Below are 14167 nucleotides of genomic sequence, written 5' to 3'. Positions count from 1 at the left end.
TCATCTTCAATGCCCTTGCTGATGGAAGGAGGTTTTCACTCAAAATCTCACGATACATGGCCCCATTCATTCTTTCCTTTACACAGATCAGTCGTCCTGGTCCCTTTGCAGAAAAACAGCCCCAAAGCATGATGTTTCCACCCCTATGCTTCACAGTAGGTATGGTGTTCTTTGGGTGCAACTCAGCATTCTTTGTCCTCCAAACACGATGAGTTGAGTTTTTACCAAAAAGTTATATTTAGTTTTCATCTGACCATATGACATTCTCCCAATCCTCTTCTGGATCATCCAAATGCACTCTAGCAAACTTCAAACGGGCCTGGACATGTACTGGCTTAAGCAGGGGGACACGTCTGGCACTGCAGGATTTGAGTCCCTGGCGGCATAGTGTGTTACTGATGGTAGGCTTTGTTACTTTGGTCCCAGCTCTCTGCAGGTCATTCACTAGGCCCCCCTGTGTGGTTCTGGGATTTTTGCTCACCGTTCTTGTGATCATTTTGACCCCACGGGGTGAGATCTTGCGTGGAGCCCCAGATCGAGGGAGATTATCAGTGGTCTTGTATGTCTTCCATTTCCTAATAATTGCTCCTACTGTTGATTTCTTCAAACCAAGCTGCTTACCTATTGCAATTCAGTCTTCCCAGCCTGGTGCAGGTCTACAATTTTGTTTCTGGTGTCCTTTGACAGCTCTTTGGTCTTGGCCATAGTGGAGTTTGGAGTGTGACTGTTTGAGGTTGTGGACAGGTGTCTATTATACTGATAACAAGTTCAAACAGGTGCCATTAATACAGGTAATGAGTGGAGGACAGAGGAGCCTCTTAAAGAATAAGTTACAGGTCTGTGAGAGCCAGAAATCTTGCTTGTTTGTAGGTCACCAAATACTTATTTTCCACCATAATTTGCAAATAAATTCATAAAAAATCCTACAATGTGATTTTCTGGATTTTCTTCTCTCAATTTGTCTGTCATAGTTGACGTGTACCTATGATGAAAATTACAGGCCTCTCTCATCTTTTTAAGTGGGAGAACTTGCACAATTGGTGGCTGACTAAAAACTTTTTTCCCCCACTGTAACTGTATACTGTGTGTTAGCTCAGTGTTGTTTGTTCGTCTGATAATCCAAGACACTGTGAAATATCATAAGACTGGTATATAGATGTGATGTTGCTATTATTGGTGCTATTTTCATTTTTCTGGATGCATTTTTTATATTTTATTTTTCTACGGTTAGTGAAGACAGAGTAGAGCAGTGCCTTCAGTATGCTTAGAGACGTTTCCAATTTGTTCAATTTGTTATTTGAATGAAAACATTAATAATTAACCTTGGGCTATGAAGACGTTAAGTTATGACGTGCACAAGCCCAGCCAGCAGGCAACACATAGTGAGGTCGTAAATCATTAAGAAGTGCACGAATCATTGTTGAGCAATACATGAATACTTTAATGGTGGAGGCAGGAGGCTAAATCTAGAAATATGTAAATGAGGATGTGAATGGGTAGCAAGGTAACGGGTTAACACAATATGTGTGTTTGATGTGATGTGTGTGTTTGTGTGTGTGTGTGTGCTCCTGTTGTGTGTGTGTGTGTGTATGAACATAAGTGTTTTTTCTTGAACCTGCTGTCTCCTGTATTGCAGAAAGCAGAGAGAACTCGTTCAGCCGCTCGCGGAGCTCCAGTGTGTCCAGTATCGACCGCGACACCAAGGAAGCGGTGACCAAGCTGCAGTTTGGAGAGTCATACGGTCGTAAAGGTGACACGCTGCCCACCGCCTGCCTGTGGGTGGGCACCAGCCTGGGAATGGTCCTCCTACTGCCCATGTCCATCCCCACAGAGAAGGAGAGGCTGGAGGAGCCTGTCACCACGAGGCCCAGCGGTGAGACTCCTCTGGGGGAAGGAGAGCCTTGATGTGGCCTGCTTTAGCCTATTTTATTTTATTACATGATGTGTTATGATGAGTTTCTAGGGTATCAAGTGATCAAGAATGTACTGATATACTTAGACACTTTTGATGGGGAGTTCATATAAGATATTTTAATATGGTACCGTGGTTAGTTATAACAGAAGAAGGACATAGCCCTGCCTCTGCCGTCTTCCAACTCCGTAACAAAGAAGATATCTGAACGTATATGCACTCTGCTACACGTTTTCTCCACGAACATCTGCTAAACCTCCATGGGCACTGCCTTTCTTTGATGTTATTACCCTTTACCCCTGTCACAATATCCTGTCCCATCAATTATTCTAAGATCAACATCAGTAGTCTCCTTTGACATAAGGAATGCAGACTCTGTGACACCAAACCACGTATCCACCAACGTCTCCCCTGGTCCACACGATACTATGACATGACATCATTACAACGTGATGGTAATGGAGAAATGACTGACTGACTCGCAGGGTGGGGCGCACGTTCTTCTCTGTCCTCCTACAGTGAGGGGAAAAAAGGTATTTGATCCCCTGCTGATTTTGTACGTTTTGCCCACTGACAAAGACATGATCAGTCTATAATTTTAATGGTAGGTTTATTTGAACAGTGAGAGACAGAATAACAACAAACATATCCAGAAAAACGCATGTCAAAAATGTTATAAATTGATTTGCATTTTAATGAAGGAAATAAGTATTTGACCCCTCTGCAAAACATGACTTAGTACTTGGTGGCAAAACCCTTGTTAGCAATCACAGAGGTCAGACGTTTCTTGTAGTTGGCCACCAGGTTTGCACACATCTCAGGAGGGATTTTGTCCCACTCCTCTTTGCAGATCTTCTCCAAGTCATTAAGGTTTCGAGGCTGACGTTTGGCAACTCGAACCTTCAGCTCCCTCCACAGATTTTCTATGGGATTAAGGTCTGGAGACTGGCTAGGCCACTCCAGGACCTTAATGTGCTTCTTCTTGGGCCACTCCTTTGTTGCCTTGGCCGTGTGTTTTGGGTCATTGTCATGCTGGAATACCCATCCACGACCCATTTTCAATGCCCTGGTTTAGGGAAGGAGGTTCTCACCCAAGATTTGACGGTACATGGCCCCGTCCATCGTCCCTTTGATGCGGTGAAGTTGTCCTGTCCCCTTAGCAGAAAAACACCCCCAAAGTATAATGTTTCCACCTCCATGTTTGACGGTGGGGATGGTGTTCTTGGGGTCATAGGCATCATTCCTCCTCCTCCAAACACGGCGAGTTGAGTTGATGCCAAAGAGCTCGATTTTGGTCTCATCTGACCACTACACTTTCACCCAGTTCTCCTCTGAATCATTCAGATGTTCATTGGCAAACTTCAGACGGGCCTGTATATGTACTTTCTTGAGCAGGGGGACCTTGTGGGCGCTGCAGGATTTCAGTCCTTCACAGCGTAGTGTGTTACCAATTGTTTTCTTGGTGACTATGGTCCCAGCTGCCTTGAGATCATTAACAAGATCTTCCCGTGTAGTTCTGGGCTGATTCCTCACCGTTCTCATGATCATTGCAACTCCACGAGGTGAGATCTTGCATGGAGCCCCAGGCCGAGGGAGACTGACAGTACTATTGTGTTTCTTCCATTTGCGAATAATCACACCCACTGTTGTCACCTTCTCACCAAGCTGCTTGGTGATGGTCTTGTAGCCCACTCCAGCCTTGTGTAGGTCTACAATCTTGTCCCTGACATCCTTGGAGAGCTCTTTGGTCTTGGCCATGGTGGAGAGCTTGGAATCTGATTGATTGATTGCTTCTGTGGACAGGTGTCTTTTATACAGGTAACAAGCTGAGATTAGGAGCACTCCCTTTAAGAGTGTGCTCCTAATCTCAGCTCGTTACCTGTATAAAAGACACCTGGGAGCCAGAAATCTTTCTGATAGAGATTGGGTCAAAAACGTATTTCCCTCATTAAAATGCAAATCAATTCATAACATTTTTGACATGCGTTTTTCTGGATTTTGTTGTTGTTATTCTGTCTCTCACTGTTCAAATAAACCTACCATTAAAATTATAGACTGATCATTTCTTTGTCAGTGGGCAAACGTACAAAATCAGCAGGGGATCGAATACTTGTTTCCCTCACTGTACATCCTCATTCAATTTCAACTAAATTAAATTAAATAAATTAGTCAAATTAGACAGAAAGATCAGGAAGAAAAGTGAATATAAAATGGTGATTGTAACTACGGTAACGATTTACTTTGACTACATATCCATAATGCATTTCATTGCACCCCTATAAGACATACAGTTGTGGCCAAATATGTTGGCACCGTTGCACATTTATAAAAATAATTTCTTAAATAATTTCATCTAAAATAAGTTTATTATTTGATTTTCAACATTTCACAGACAATTTCATATTTTTATTTAGAAAAGAAAGACAAATGGCATGGGCAAAATTATTGGCACCCCGGAGCTACTACTAAATAAAATCGGTTCTGCAATGTTGAAAATCAAGTGACAAGTTTTACTTAATGTTTTTGACTTATTTGAGAACAAATAGGGAATTATTTAAGAAAAGTGCAAGGTGCCAATATATTTGGCCACAGCTGTATATAGTCGTCTATTCCACATTTGAGAACAACCATAATGATGACACTATTAGGATACCTAAACGATGAGCTATAGCATAACATTACATGAATACGCTATAGATACAGTTCATGACCAAAAGTATGTGGACACCTGCTCGTCCAACATCTCATTCCAAAATAATGGGCATTACAATGGAGTTGGTCCCCCCTTTGCTGCTATAACAGCCTCCACTCTTCTGGGAAGGCTTTCCACTAGATGTTGGAACATTGATAGACACACCCCCATTCATTCCATTCAGCCACAACAGCATTAATGAGGTCGGGCACTGATGTTGGGTGATTAGGCTTGGCTCGCAGTCGGATTTCCAAAGGTGTTAGATGGGGTTGAGGTCAGGGCTCTGTGCAGACCAGTCAAGTTCTTCCACACCGATCTCGATAAACCATTTCTATATGGACCTCGCTTTTTGCACGGGGGCATTGTATGCTAAAACAGGAAAGGGCCTTCCCCAAACTGTTGCCACAAAGTTGGAAGCACAGAATCGTCTAGAATGTCATCATATGCTGTAGCATTAAGATTTCCCTTCACTGGAACTAAGGGGCCTAGCCCGAACCATGAAAAACAGTCCTAGACCATTATTCCTCATGACGGGCCGTTCCCAACAATGATGAGAGAGAGAACATAGATACAGAAAAGTAATAATAAATACACAATGAGTAACGTTAACTTGGATATATACACGGGGTACCAGTACAGAGTCAATGTGCAGGGGTAGAATTTAATTGAGGTAGATATGTACATATTACTAGGAATGAAGTGACTAGGCAACAGGATAGATTATAAACATTAACAGCAGCGTACGTGATGAGTCCAGAAAGTTAGTGCAAAAAGGGTCAATGCAGATAGTCCGGGTAGCTATTTGGTTAACTATTGAACTAACTATTTAGAAGTCTTATGGCTTGGGGTTAGAACCTGTTCAGGGTCCTGGATGTGTAATGAAATGCATTATGGGTATGTAGTGAAGGTAAATCGTTACCAAAACAACAACTCCAAAGTCACATCTCCCCCCTAGGTACCGTCCTGATGCTGAAGGGCTCAGTGCTGTGCTTTTCCTTCCTGGACTTTGGTGGTGCTCTTATCCAGAGTCCCTATGAGGTGTGGCAGGACCCCAACGGCCCCGAGGACCCAGACCGGCCCCGCAGGCGTAAGCTGGTCAACTTATCCCCTCTGTCGTCACAGGAGGCGTGTGGGGACGGTCACCTGGCCGTGGTGTGTTCTGAGAAACAGGCCAAGGTCATTCTCATGCCAACCCAGGCTGTACTGTTCACACAAAACATCACAGAGTCCTCCTTCGTCCTGCAGGCTGACGTCGTCTCCGTCTGCAACAGCGTCTGCCTGGCCTGCTTCTGCGCAAACGGACACGTCATGACCCTCAGGTTTACAGTCTGTCTGTCTCTGTTTTGAAGCTGTCTTGGTTGTATACCCTTGATGACACCCCATTGAAGACATGGACAGAAAATACCTGCAGTTCTTTCATATTCATACAGGCACATGGGATCACTACTAATGCTACTACCCTTGAGGACGTTGTTGTTGATTTTTTTTTGTGTGTTGTTGTCTCCTCCCAGTTTGCCCAGTCTAAGACCCCTGATGAATGTCAACTACCTTCCCCTGACGGACATGCGTGTCGCCCGGACCTTCGTCTTCACCAACGGCGGTCAGGCTCTGTACCTGAGCTCCCCTACGGAGATGCAGCGCATCACGTACAGCCAGGAGATGACGGACAACCTGCAGGTCGGCGCCCATCTGTGTCTACACGTGTGCTTTTGTCCCACTGTGAATGTTTTGTGCGTCCGTACACACCGTCTGTGCAGCGTATTTGTTAGTGAATTGCAGAACAAATTCACAATGTGCCTCAACTTGTTTGTTTGTGTGAGCGTTCAACAGAGTGGGTTCATGCAGGAATCCATGCGAGTGCACATACGTGTGTGTGTGTGTGTATCATTGGTAATCCCATTGCACTGTAGCCATGACAGCACATTGCATCCTGAAACCATGGCAGAGTGATTTCTCAGGGCCTCTGGGGCAGAAAATATACAGGCGCCATAGTTGATACCTTTGGTAAAGCCCAATCGTGACATTGGCCCTTGAAGTAAAATGTCACACTTGTCATGTGTGGTTTGAGCTCCACTCTGCTGAATCCATGGTGGAGTGTGTGTGTGTGTGTGTGTGTGTGTGTGTGTGTGTGTGTGTGTGTGTGTGTGTGTGTGTGTGTGTGTGTGTGTGTGTGTGTGTGTGTGTGTGTGTGTGTGTGTGTGTGTGTGTGTGTGTGTGTGTGTGTGTGTGTGCTTGCGTAATCCAGCTTCAGACATGCATCCTCTCTTCCAGCAGCCACATGACTGAACATGCTGCGTGACCACACTGCCATCTAATGGCACAGTAAAACACCAAAACTGTTATGCTTCTCAGCAAGCCTCCTTTTCACCATTGATGCATTTTCAATTCACCTACGATATTTTAAACCCATTTAAACCTATTTCATCAACTATTTTAACCAACTTGCAATCCCTACATGCCCACAAATCCCATTGTGTGTAATCTGCTGTTGTGCTTATTTTGGTTCGATATGACTGTGTTACTATGTGTTTATTTTGGTATGACTGTGTTACTATGTGTTTATTTTGGTATGACTGTGTTACTATGTGTTTATTTTGGTATGACTGTGTTACTATGTGTTTATTTTGGTATGACTGTGTTACTATGTGTTTATTTTGGTATGACTGTGTTACTATGTGTTTATTTTGATATGACTGTGTTACTATGTGTTTATTTTGATATGACTGTGTTACTATGTGTTTATTTTGGTATGACTGTGTTACTATGTGTTTATTTTGATATGACTGTGTTACTATGTGTTTATTTTGATATGACTGTGTTACTATGTGTTTATTTTGATATGACTGTGTTACTATGTGTTTATTTTGATATGACTGTGTCACTATGTGTTTACTTTGATATGACTGTGTTACTATGTGTTTATTTTGGTATGACTGTGTTACTATGTGTTTATTTTGGTATGACTGTGTTACTATGTGTTTATTTTGGTATGACTGTGTTACTATGTGTTTATTTTGATAAGACTGTCACTATGTGTTTATTTTGATATGACTGTGTTACTATGTGTTTATTTTGATATGACTGTGTCACTATGTGTTTACTTTGATATGACTGTGTTACTATGTGTTTATATTGGTATGACTGTGTTACTATGTGTTTATTTTGATATGACTGTGTTACTATGTGTTTTTTTCGGTTCAATAAGACTGTGTTACTATGTGTTTATTTTGATATGACTGTGTTACTATGTGTTTATTTTGTTTTGACTGTGTTACTATGTGTTTATTTTGATATGACTGTGTTACTATGTGTTTATTTTGATATGACTGTTACTATGTGTTTATTTTGATATGACTGTGTTACTATGTGTTTATTTTGGTATGACTGTGTCACTATGTGTTTATTTTGATATGACTGTGTCACTATGTGTTTACTTTGATATGACTGTGTTACTATGTGTTTATTTTGGTATGACTGTGATACAATGTGTTTATTTTGATATGACTGTGTTATTATGTGTTTATTTCGGTTCAATAAGACTGTGTTACTATGTGTTTATTTTGATATGACTGTGTTTCTATGTGTTTATTTTGATATGACTGTGTTACTATGTGTTTATTTTGATATGACTGTGTTACTATGTGTTTATTTTGATATGACTGTGTTACTATGTGTTTATTTTGATATGACTGTGTCACTATGTGTTTATTTTGGTATGACTGTGTTACTATGTGTTTATTTTGATATGACTGTGTTAGTATGTGTTTATGTTGATATGACTGTGTTACTATGTGTTTATTTTGGTATGACTGTGTCACTATGTGTTTACTTTGATATGACTGTGTCACTATGTGTTTACTTTGATATTGGCTCCCGAGTGGCGCAGTGGTCTAAGGCACTGCATCGCTGTGCCACTAGAGATCCTGGTTCGAATCCAGGCTCTGTCGTAGCCGGCCGCGACCGGGGGACCCATGGGGCGGCACACAATTGGCCCAGGGTCGTCTAGGGTAGGGGAGGGAATGGCTGGCAGGGGATTTAGCTCAGTTCGTAGAGCATGGCGTTTTCAACGCCAGGGTTGTGGGTTCGATTCCCACGGGGGGTATGAGAAAAAAAAATATTTGTAATGTATGCACTAACTGTAAGTCGCTCTGGATAAGAGCGTCTGCTAAATGACGTAAATGTAAATGACTGTGATACAATGTGTTTAATTTGATGTTACTATGTGTTTATTTTATAATGACTGTGTTACTATGTGTTTATTTTGATATGACTGTGTTACTATGTGTTTATATTGATATGACTGTAATCTAGTTCTTGATTCGATGTTGTTATCAGCTCACTAACTGATGGTTCAATATGACTTTGTCTAATTCTCTGTTTGTGTGTGTTTTTTTCTGTGTCTGTGTCTGAGTTTGTCTCTGTGTCTTTTTCTGTGTCTGTCTGTCTGTCTGTCTGTCTGTCTGTCTGTCTGTCTGTCTTTGTGTGTGTGTTAATACATGTGGTGTGTTGATTCAGGACATGCTGGGGGAGCTGTTCACTCCTATAGAAACACCAGAGGCCCAGAACAAAGGATTCCTCAAGGGCTTCTTCGGGGGCAATACCCAGACCTTAGACAGAGAGGAGTTGTGTAGGTCACTTTCTAGATGTTGTGTGCTTTAGTTTGTGTTTCATGTGTGTACCAGTGAACGAGTACGTGAGAGACAGTATGTGAGAGACAGTATGTGAGAGACATTATTTGAGAGACATTTTGTGAGGGACAGTATGTGAGAGACATTTTGTGAGAGACAGTATGTGAGAGACAGTTTGTGAGAGACCGTTTGTGAGAGACAGTTTGTGAGAGACAGTATGTGAGAGACAGTTTGTGAAGGACAGTATGTGCAAGACAGTATGTGAGAGACATTTTGTGAGAGACAGTATGTGAGAGACAGTTTGTGAGAGACCGTTTGTGAGAGACAGTTTGTGAGAGACAGTATGTGAGAGACAGTTTGTGAAGGACAGTATGTGCAAGATAGTATGTGAGAGACAGTATGTGAGGGACAGTATGCGAGAGACAGTTTGTTAGTGACAGTTTGAGAAAGACAGTTTGTGAGAGACAGTATTGGAAAGACAGTTTGTTAGGGACAGTTTGTGAGACAGTTTATGAGAGAGATTGTGAGAAACAGTTTGTGAGACAGTTTATGAGAGAGATTGTGAGAAACAGTTTGTGAAGGACAGTATGTGAGAGACAGTTTGTGAGGGACAGTATATTAGAGACAATTTATGAGATGCAGTTTGTGAGTGACAGTATGTGAGATACAGTTTGTGAGAGACAGCTTGTGAGAGAAAATGTATGAGAGAAAGTACTTGACAGACATTTTGTGAGAGACAGTATGTGAGAGACAGTTGGTCAGAGACAGTTTTGAGACAGTTTGTGAGAGAGATGGTGAGAGACTGTTTGTGAGAGACCGTTTGTGAGGGACAGTATTTGAGAGACAGTATGTGAGGAACTGTATGTGAGAGACAGTTTGTGAGGGACAGTATGTGAGAGACAGTTTGCGAGGGACAGTATGTGAGGGACAGTATATTAGAGACAATTTATGAGATGCAGTTTGTGAGGGACAGTATATGAGAGACAGTTTGTGAGAGACAGCTTGTGAGAGAAAATGTATGAGAGAAAGTACTTGACAGACATTTTGTGAGAGACAGTATGTGAGAGACAGTTGGTCAGAGACAGTTTTGAGACAGTTTGTGAGAGAGATGGTGAGAGACTGTTTGTGAGAGACCGTTTGTGAGGGACAGTATTTGAGAGACAGTATGTGAGGAACTGTATGTGAGAGACAGTTTGTGAGGGACAGTATGTGAGAGACAGTTTGCGAGGGACAGTATGTGAGGGACAGTATGTGAGGGACAGTTTGTGAGAGAAAATGTTTGAGAGACAGTATGTGACAGACATTTTGTGAGTGACAGTATGTGAGAGACAGTTTGTTAGTGACAGTTTGAGAGAGACAGTATGTGAGAGACAGTATGTGAGAGACAGTTTGTGAGAGACCGTTTGTGAGACAGTTTATGAGAGAGATTGTGAGAGACAGTTTGTGAGAGACAGTTTGTGAAGGACAGTATGTGAGAGACAGTTTGTGAGGGACAGTATATTAGAGACAATTTATGAGATGCAGTTTGTGAGTGACAGTATGTGAGATACAGTTTGTGAGATTAGTTTGTGAGAGACAGTTTATGAGAGACAGTTTGTGAGAGACAGTATGTGAGAGACAGTTTGTGAGAGACAGTTAGTGAGAGAAAGTGTATGAGAAACAGTATTTGACTGACTTTTTCTGAGATACAGTGTGTGAGAGAGAGTTTAATGAGGGACAGTTTGTGAGGGACAGTTTGTGAGAGACAGTTTGTGAGGGATGGTATGTGAGAGACAGTTTGAGAGAGACAGTTAGTGAGATACTGTTTGTGAGAGACAGTTTGTGAGAGACAGCTTGTGAGAGAAAGTTTGTGAGAGACAGTACTTGACACACATTTTGTGAGAAACAGTATGTGAGAGGCAGTTGGTGAGAGACAGTTTGTGAGACAGTTAGTGAGAGAGTTGGTGAGAGACAGTTTGCGAGGGACAGTATGTGAGGGACAGTATGTGAGGGACAGTTTGTGAGAGAAAATGTGTGAGAGACAGTATGTGACAGATATTTTGTGAGTGACAGTATGTAAGAGACAGTTGGTGAGAGACAGTATGTGAAACAGTTTGTGAGAGAGATTGTGAGAGACAGTTTGTGAGAGACCGTTTGTGAGATACATATTGTGAGAGATAGTATGTGAGAGACAGTATGTGAGAGACATTATGTGAGAGACAGTTTGTGAGAGACAGTTTGTGAGAGACAGTTTGTGAGGGACTGGGTCTAGGCTGGGTCTAGTCATGCTATAGATGGTGGTGTAGATGAGACTGGGTCTAGTCATGCGACAGATGGTGGGGTAGATGAGGCTTGGTCTAGTCATGCTATAGATGGTGGTGTAGATGAGGCTGGGACTAGTCATGCTATAGATGGTGGTGTAGATGAGACTGGGCCTAGTCAGGTTATGCTAGTGGATGAGGAGAGTGTAGTGGGGTGGTTAAGCGACTGGGGGGGGGGGGGGGAAGCGGAAGAGGAAAAAGGGGGAGAAGAAAGGAGGTGGGAGGGGAGAGGCTGGAGAGTCTGCAGAGGCTGGTGTGGTGAAAGGCACCAAGGAACCTTTGCCTGGTGCTGGGGGGGAGGCCCCGACTAGAGAGAAAGGGCAGGTGGTCAGGATAGGAGATGGAGTTGAGGAGGAGGAAGGTGAGTCTGAGGAAGAGGACGATGAGGAGGATTTCTTTTCAGACTCCACCTCAATGGGTCCAGAGCTGACAGCCAGTCAGTCAGAGGGGTCAAAGTACACGGTGTGGGAACTGTCAAGGTTCCTGAATGAGACCAAGAGGAAAAAAATAAATCTTGAGGCTTTTTTTTGCGATCCGGGAAAGTTTGTAAGATCAGTACAACATGCTAGGAAAAATGAGGGGCATGGTGTCCTCTCACCCAGGAAACGGTTTAGGTTGAGGAAGTGGGTCACAACCGTGCGTAAAGGTCTATCTTCAGACACTGGTGGATTTTGTCTGGTCGGGCAATCACTAGCTTAGGGCGGCAGTGTTGTATGTGTCCGTACATGAAGGAGGACAGGGCCTGGTGGAACTGGAGAGCAGGGTGGCTGCATTCCGACTAAAGGCGGCGCAGAGACTGCTGTACCATACAGATGTCGGCTGGAGGGAACCAGCATGCGCGCTGTTGAGGAGAGCTGGCGGATTAGGGTTGGACCGGCAACTATTCCTCATGAGGCTGGAGGGCCTGAGTAGAGCAGGTGTCTCTGATTTTTACTCTGCGGTGCTGAGGGCCTGGCAGCTACTAAGGCCCACACGAGAAGGGGGTGTGGAGCTTGGGCTGTGGGTGTGGGAGGAGCCTATCTTCCACAACCCAGCCATCCTTTTTGAGATTGGTTCAGTCGGCCACCCTGCAGAGGTGACTGATGGCAACAGGTTTACTAAGGCTGGGTGACCTGCGACTGCTGGGAGAGGAGGGGTGGAAAACCCCAGAAGTCCTAGCACAACAAACAGGACTAACATCTCTTAGGCTGCTCGAGAGATTACATTACATTTTTGTCATTTAGCAGACACTCTTATCCAGAGCGACTTACTGTTAGTGAGTGCACACATTTTTTTTTTTCATACTGGCCCCCCGTGGGAATCGAACCCACAACCCTGGCGTTGCAAACGCCATGCTCTACCAATAGATTCCTGGGGGAAGTCCAGGAGGCATTGTCTGAGCCGGTAAAGGGGGTGTTTGAGCGGCCAAAGGGGGAGGGGCCACCAATGTTACCGCCACTGCACGTGACGGCAGAGACTTGGGACTGGCAAGGGGGTCTGGAGGACTTGTTAGGCGGGGCGGATTATGTGGGGGGGAGAGTATGGTGGGTTTTAGATGGAGAGATGGCTCTACAAACTCCCAGTACCAAAGAGGTCAGGGGACCTCCAGTGGAGGGTTCTACATGGAGCCCTGGCCACTAACAGCTGGTTGGAACGGGTTGAACCGGGAGTCAGACAGGGGTGTCCTTTCAGTGTCATGAGTGAAACTGTGCATCATGTGTTTTCTGTGTGTACAAGGTTAATGCCTTTAATGTCTCAGTTGGAATGTCTGTGTGAGAGGTTGGGGGTGGAGTTTACTGTCGGGATGTTTATAATGGAGTTCAGGTATTCAAGTAAGGAAAAGGAAAAATGTGTGTGGTTGAATTTTCTGTTTGCTCAGGCAAAGTTAGCTATTTGGATAACAAGGAGGAACAGGGTCAAAGGTGGGGGGATAACAGACCCTTTACTATTATTTAATGGGATGGTCTCTGTGCGCCTTAGGGTGGGATTTGAGTTCTATAAAATGATAAAAAGTGTGGAGATGTTTCAAGAGATATGGTGTGTTGGGGGGGGGGCTGTCTGTATAGCTGGGAAAGATGGTCTGGATATATGGTTGTAGAAGTGGTGAGGTTTGGGTTATTGTGATGTGTGGTGTTGTTTTTGTATCGTGGGGTAGAGGGAAAGGTGAGTCTGCAGTCCAGGGGATATTGGTATATTTTTATTTTAGGGGGTGGGGGGGGCTGAGGTTTTAATGAAATGACAATCTACTATTAAAGAAAGCTCTTCTTCTATCCCCCTCCTCTCCATCTCTCTGTAGTTGGGGAGGCAGCAGCGGGTAAGGCCTCCCGGAGCCTGGCCAAGCACATCCCTGGTCCAATGGGTTTGGAGAACATGAAGGCCGCGGCCGGCGGGGTGGTGGGGACCTGGCCCGAGCCCGCATCGCCCTGGACCAGAGAGGAGAGCGACTGGGAGAGCTGGAGGAACGCACCGCCCTCATGATGAACAGCGCAGAGATGTTCTCCACACATGCCCACCAGGCAAGGCCCACCAGCTAGTGGTTGTGTGGACGGAGAAACATGGGGATTAGTTAGTTATACTAACCTTACCCTGTGTCTGTATGTCTTTCTTCTATCTGTTCTCTACAGATAATGCTGAAACACAAGGACAAGAAATGGTA

At 43.9% G+C, this 14167-nt stretch overlaps 1 pseudogene across 1 annotated transcript in view; it reads left to right on the top strand.

Moving 5' to 3' along the window:
* LOC311143864 (syntaxin-binding protein 5-like) overlaps positions 1-14167 on the top strand; it is a 293895-nt pseudogene that overhangs the window by 275485 nt on the left and 4243 nt on the right. The window contains exons 23-28 of the transcript in view: positions 1637-1873; positions 5560-5923; positions 6116-6281; positions 9120-9231; positions 13808-14027; positions 14136-14164. The product of the transcript in view is annotated as a syntaxin-binding protein 5-like (transcript). The remainder of the gene's footprint in view (positions 1-1636; positions 1874-5559; positions 5924-6115; positions 6282-9119; positions 9232-13807; positions 14028-14135; positions 14165-14167) is intronic.

Source organism: Coregonus lavaretus, assembly GCF_964263955.1.
Source record: "Coregonus lavaretus genome assembly, chromosome: 16".
Lineage (NCBI taxonomy): Eukaryota > Metazoa > Chordata > Actinopteri > Salmoniformes > Salmonidae > Coregonus > Coregonus lavaretus.
This window is presented reverse-complemented; position numbering and strand designations above follow the sequence as displayed.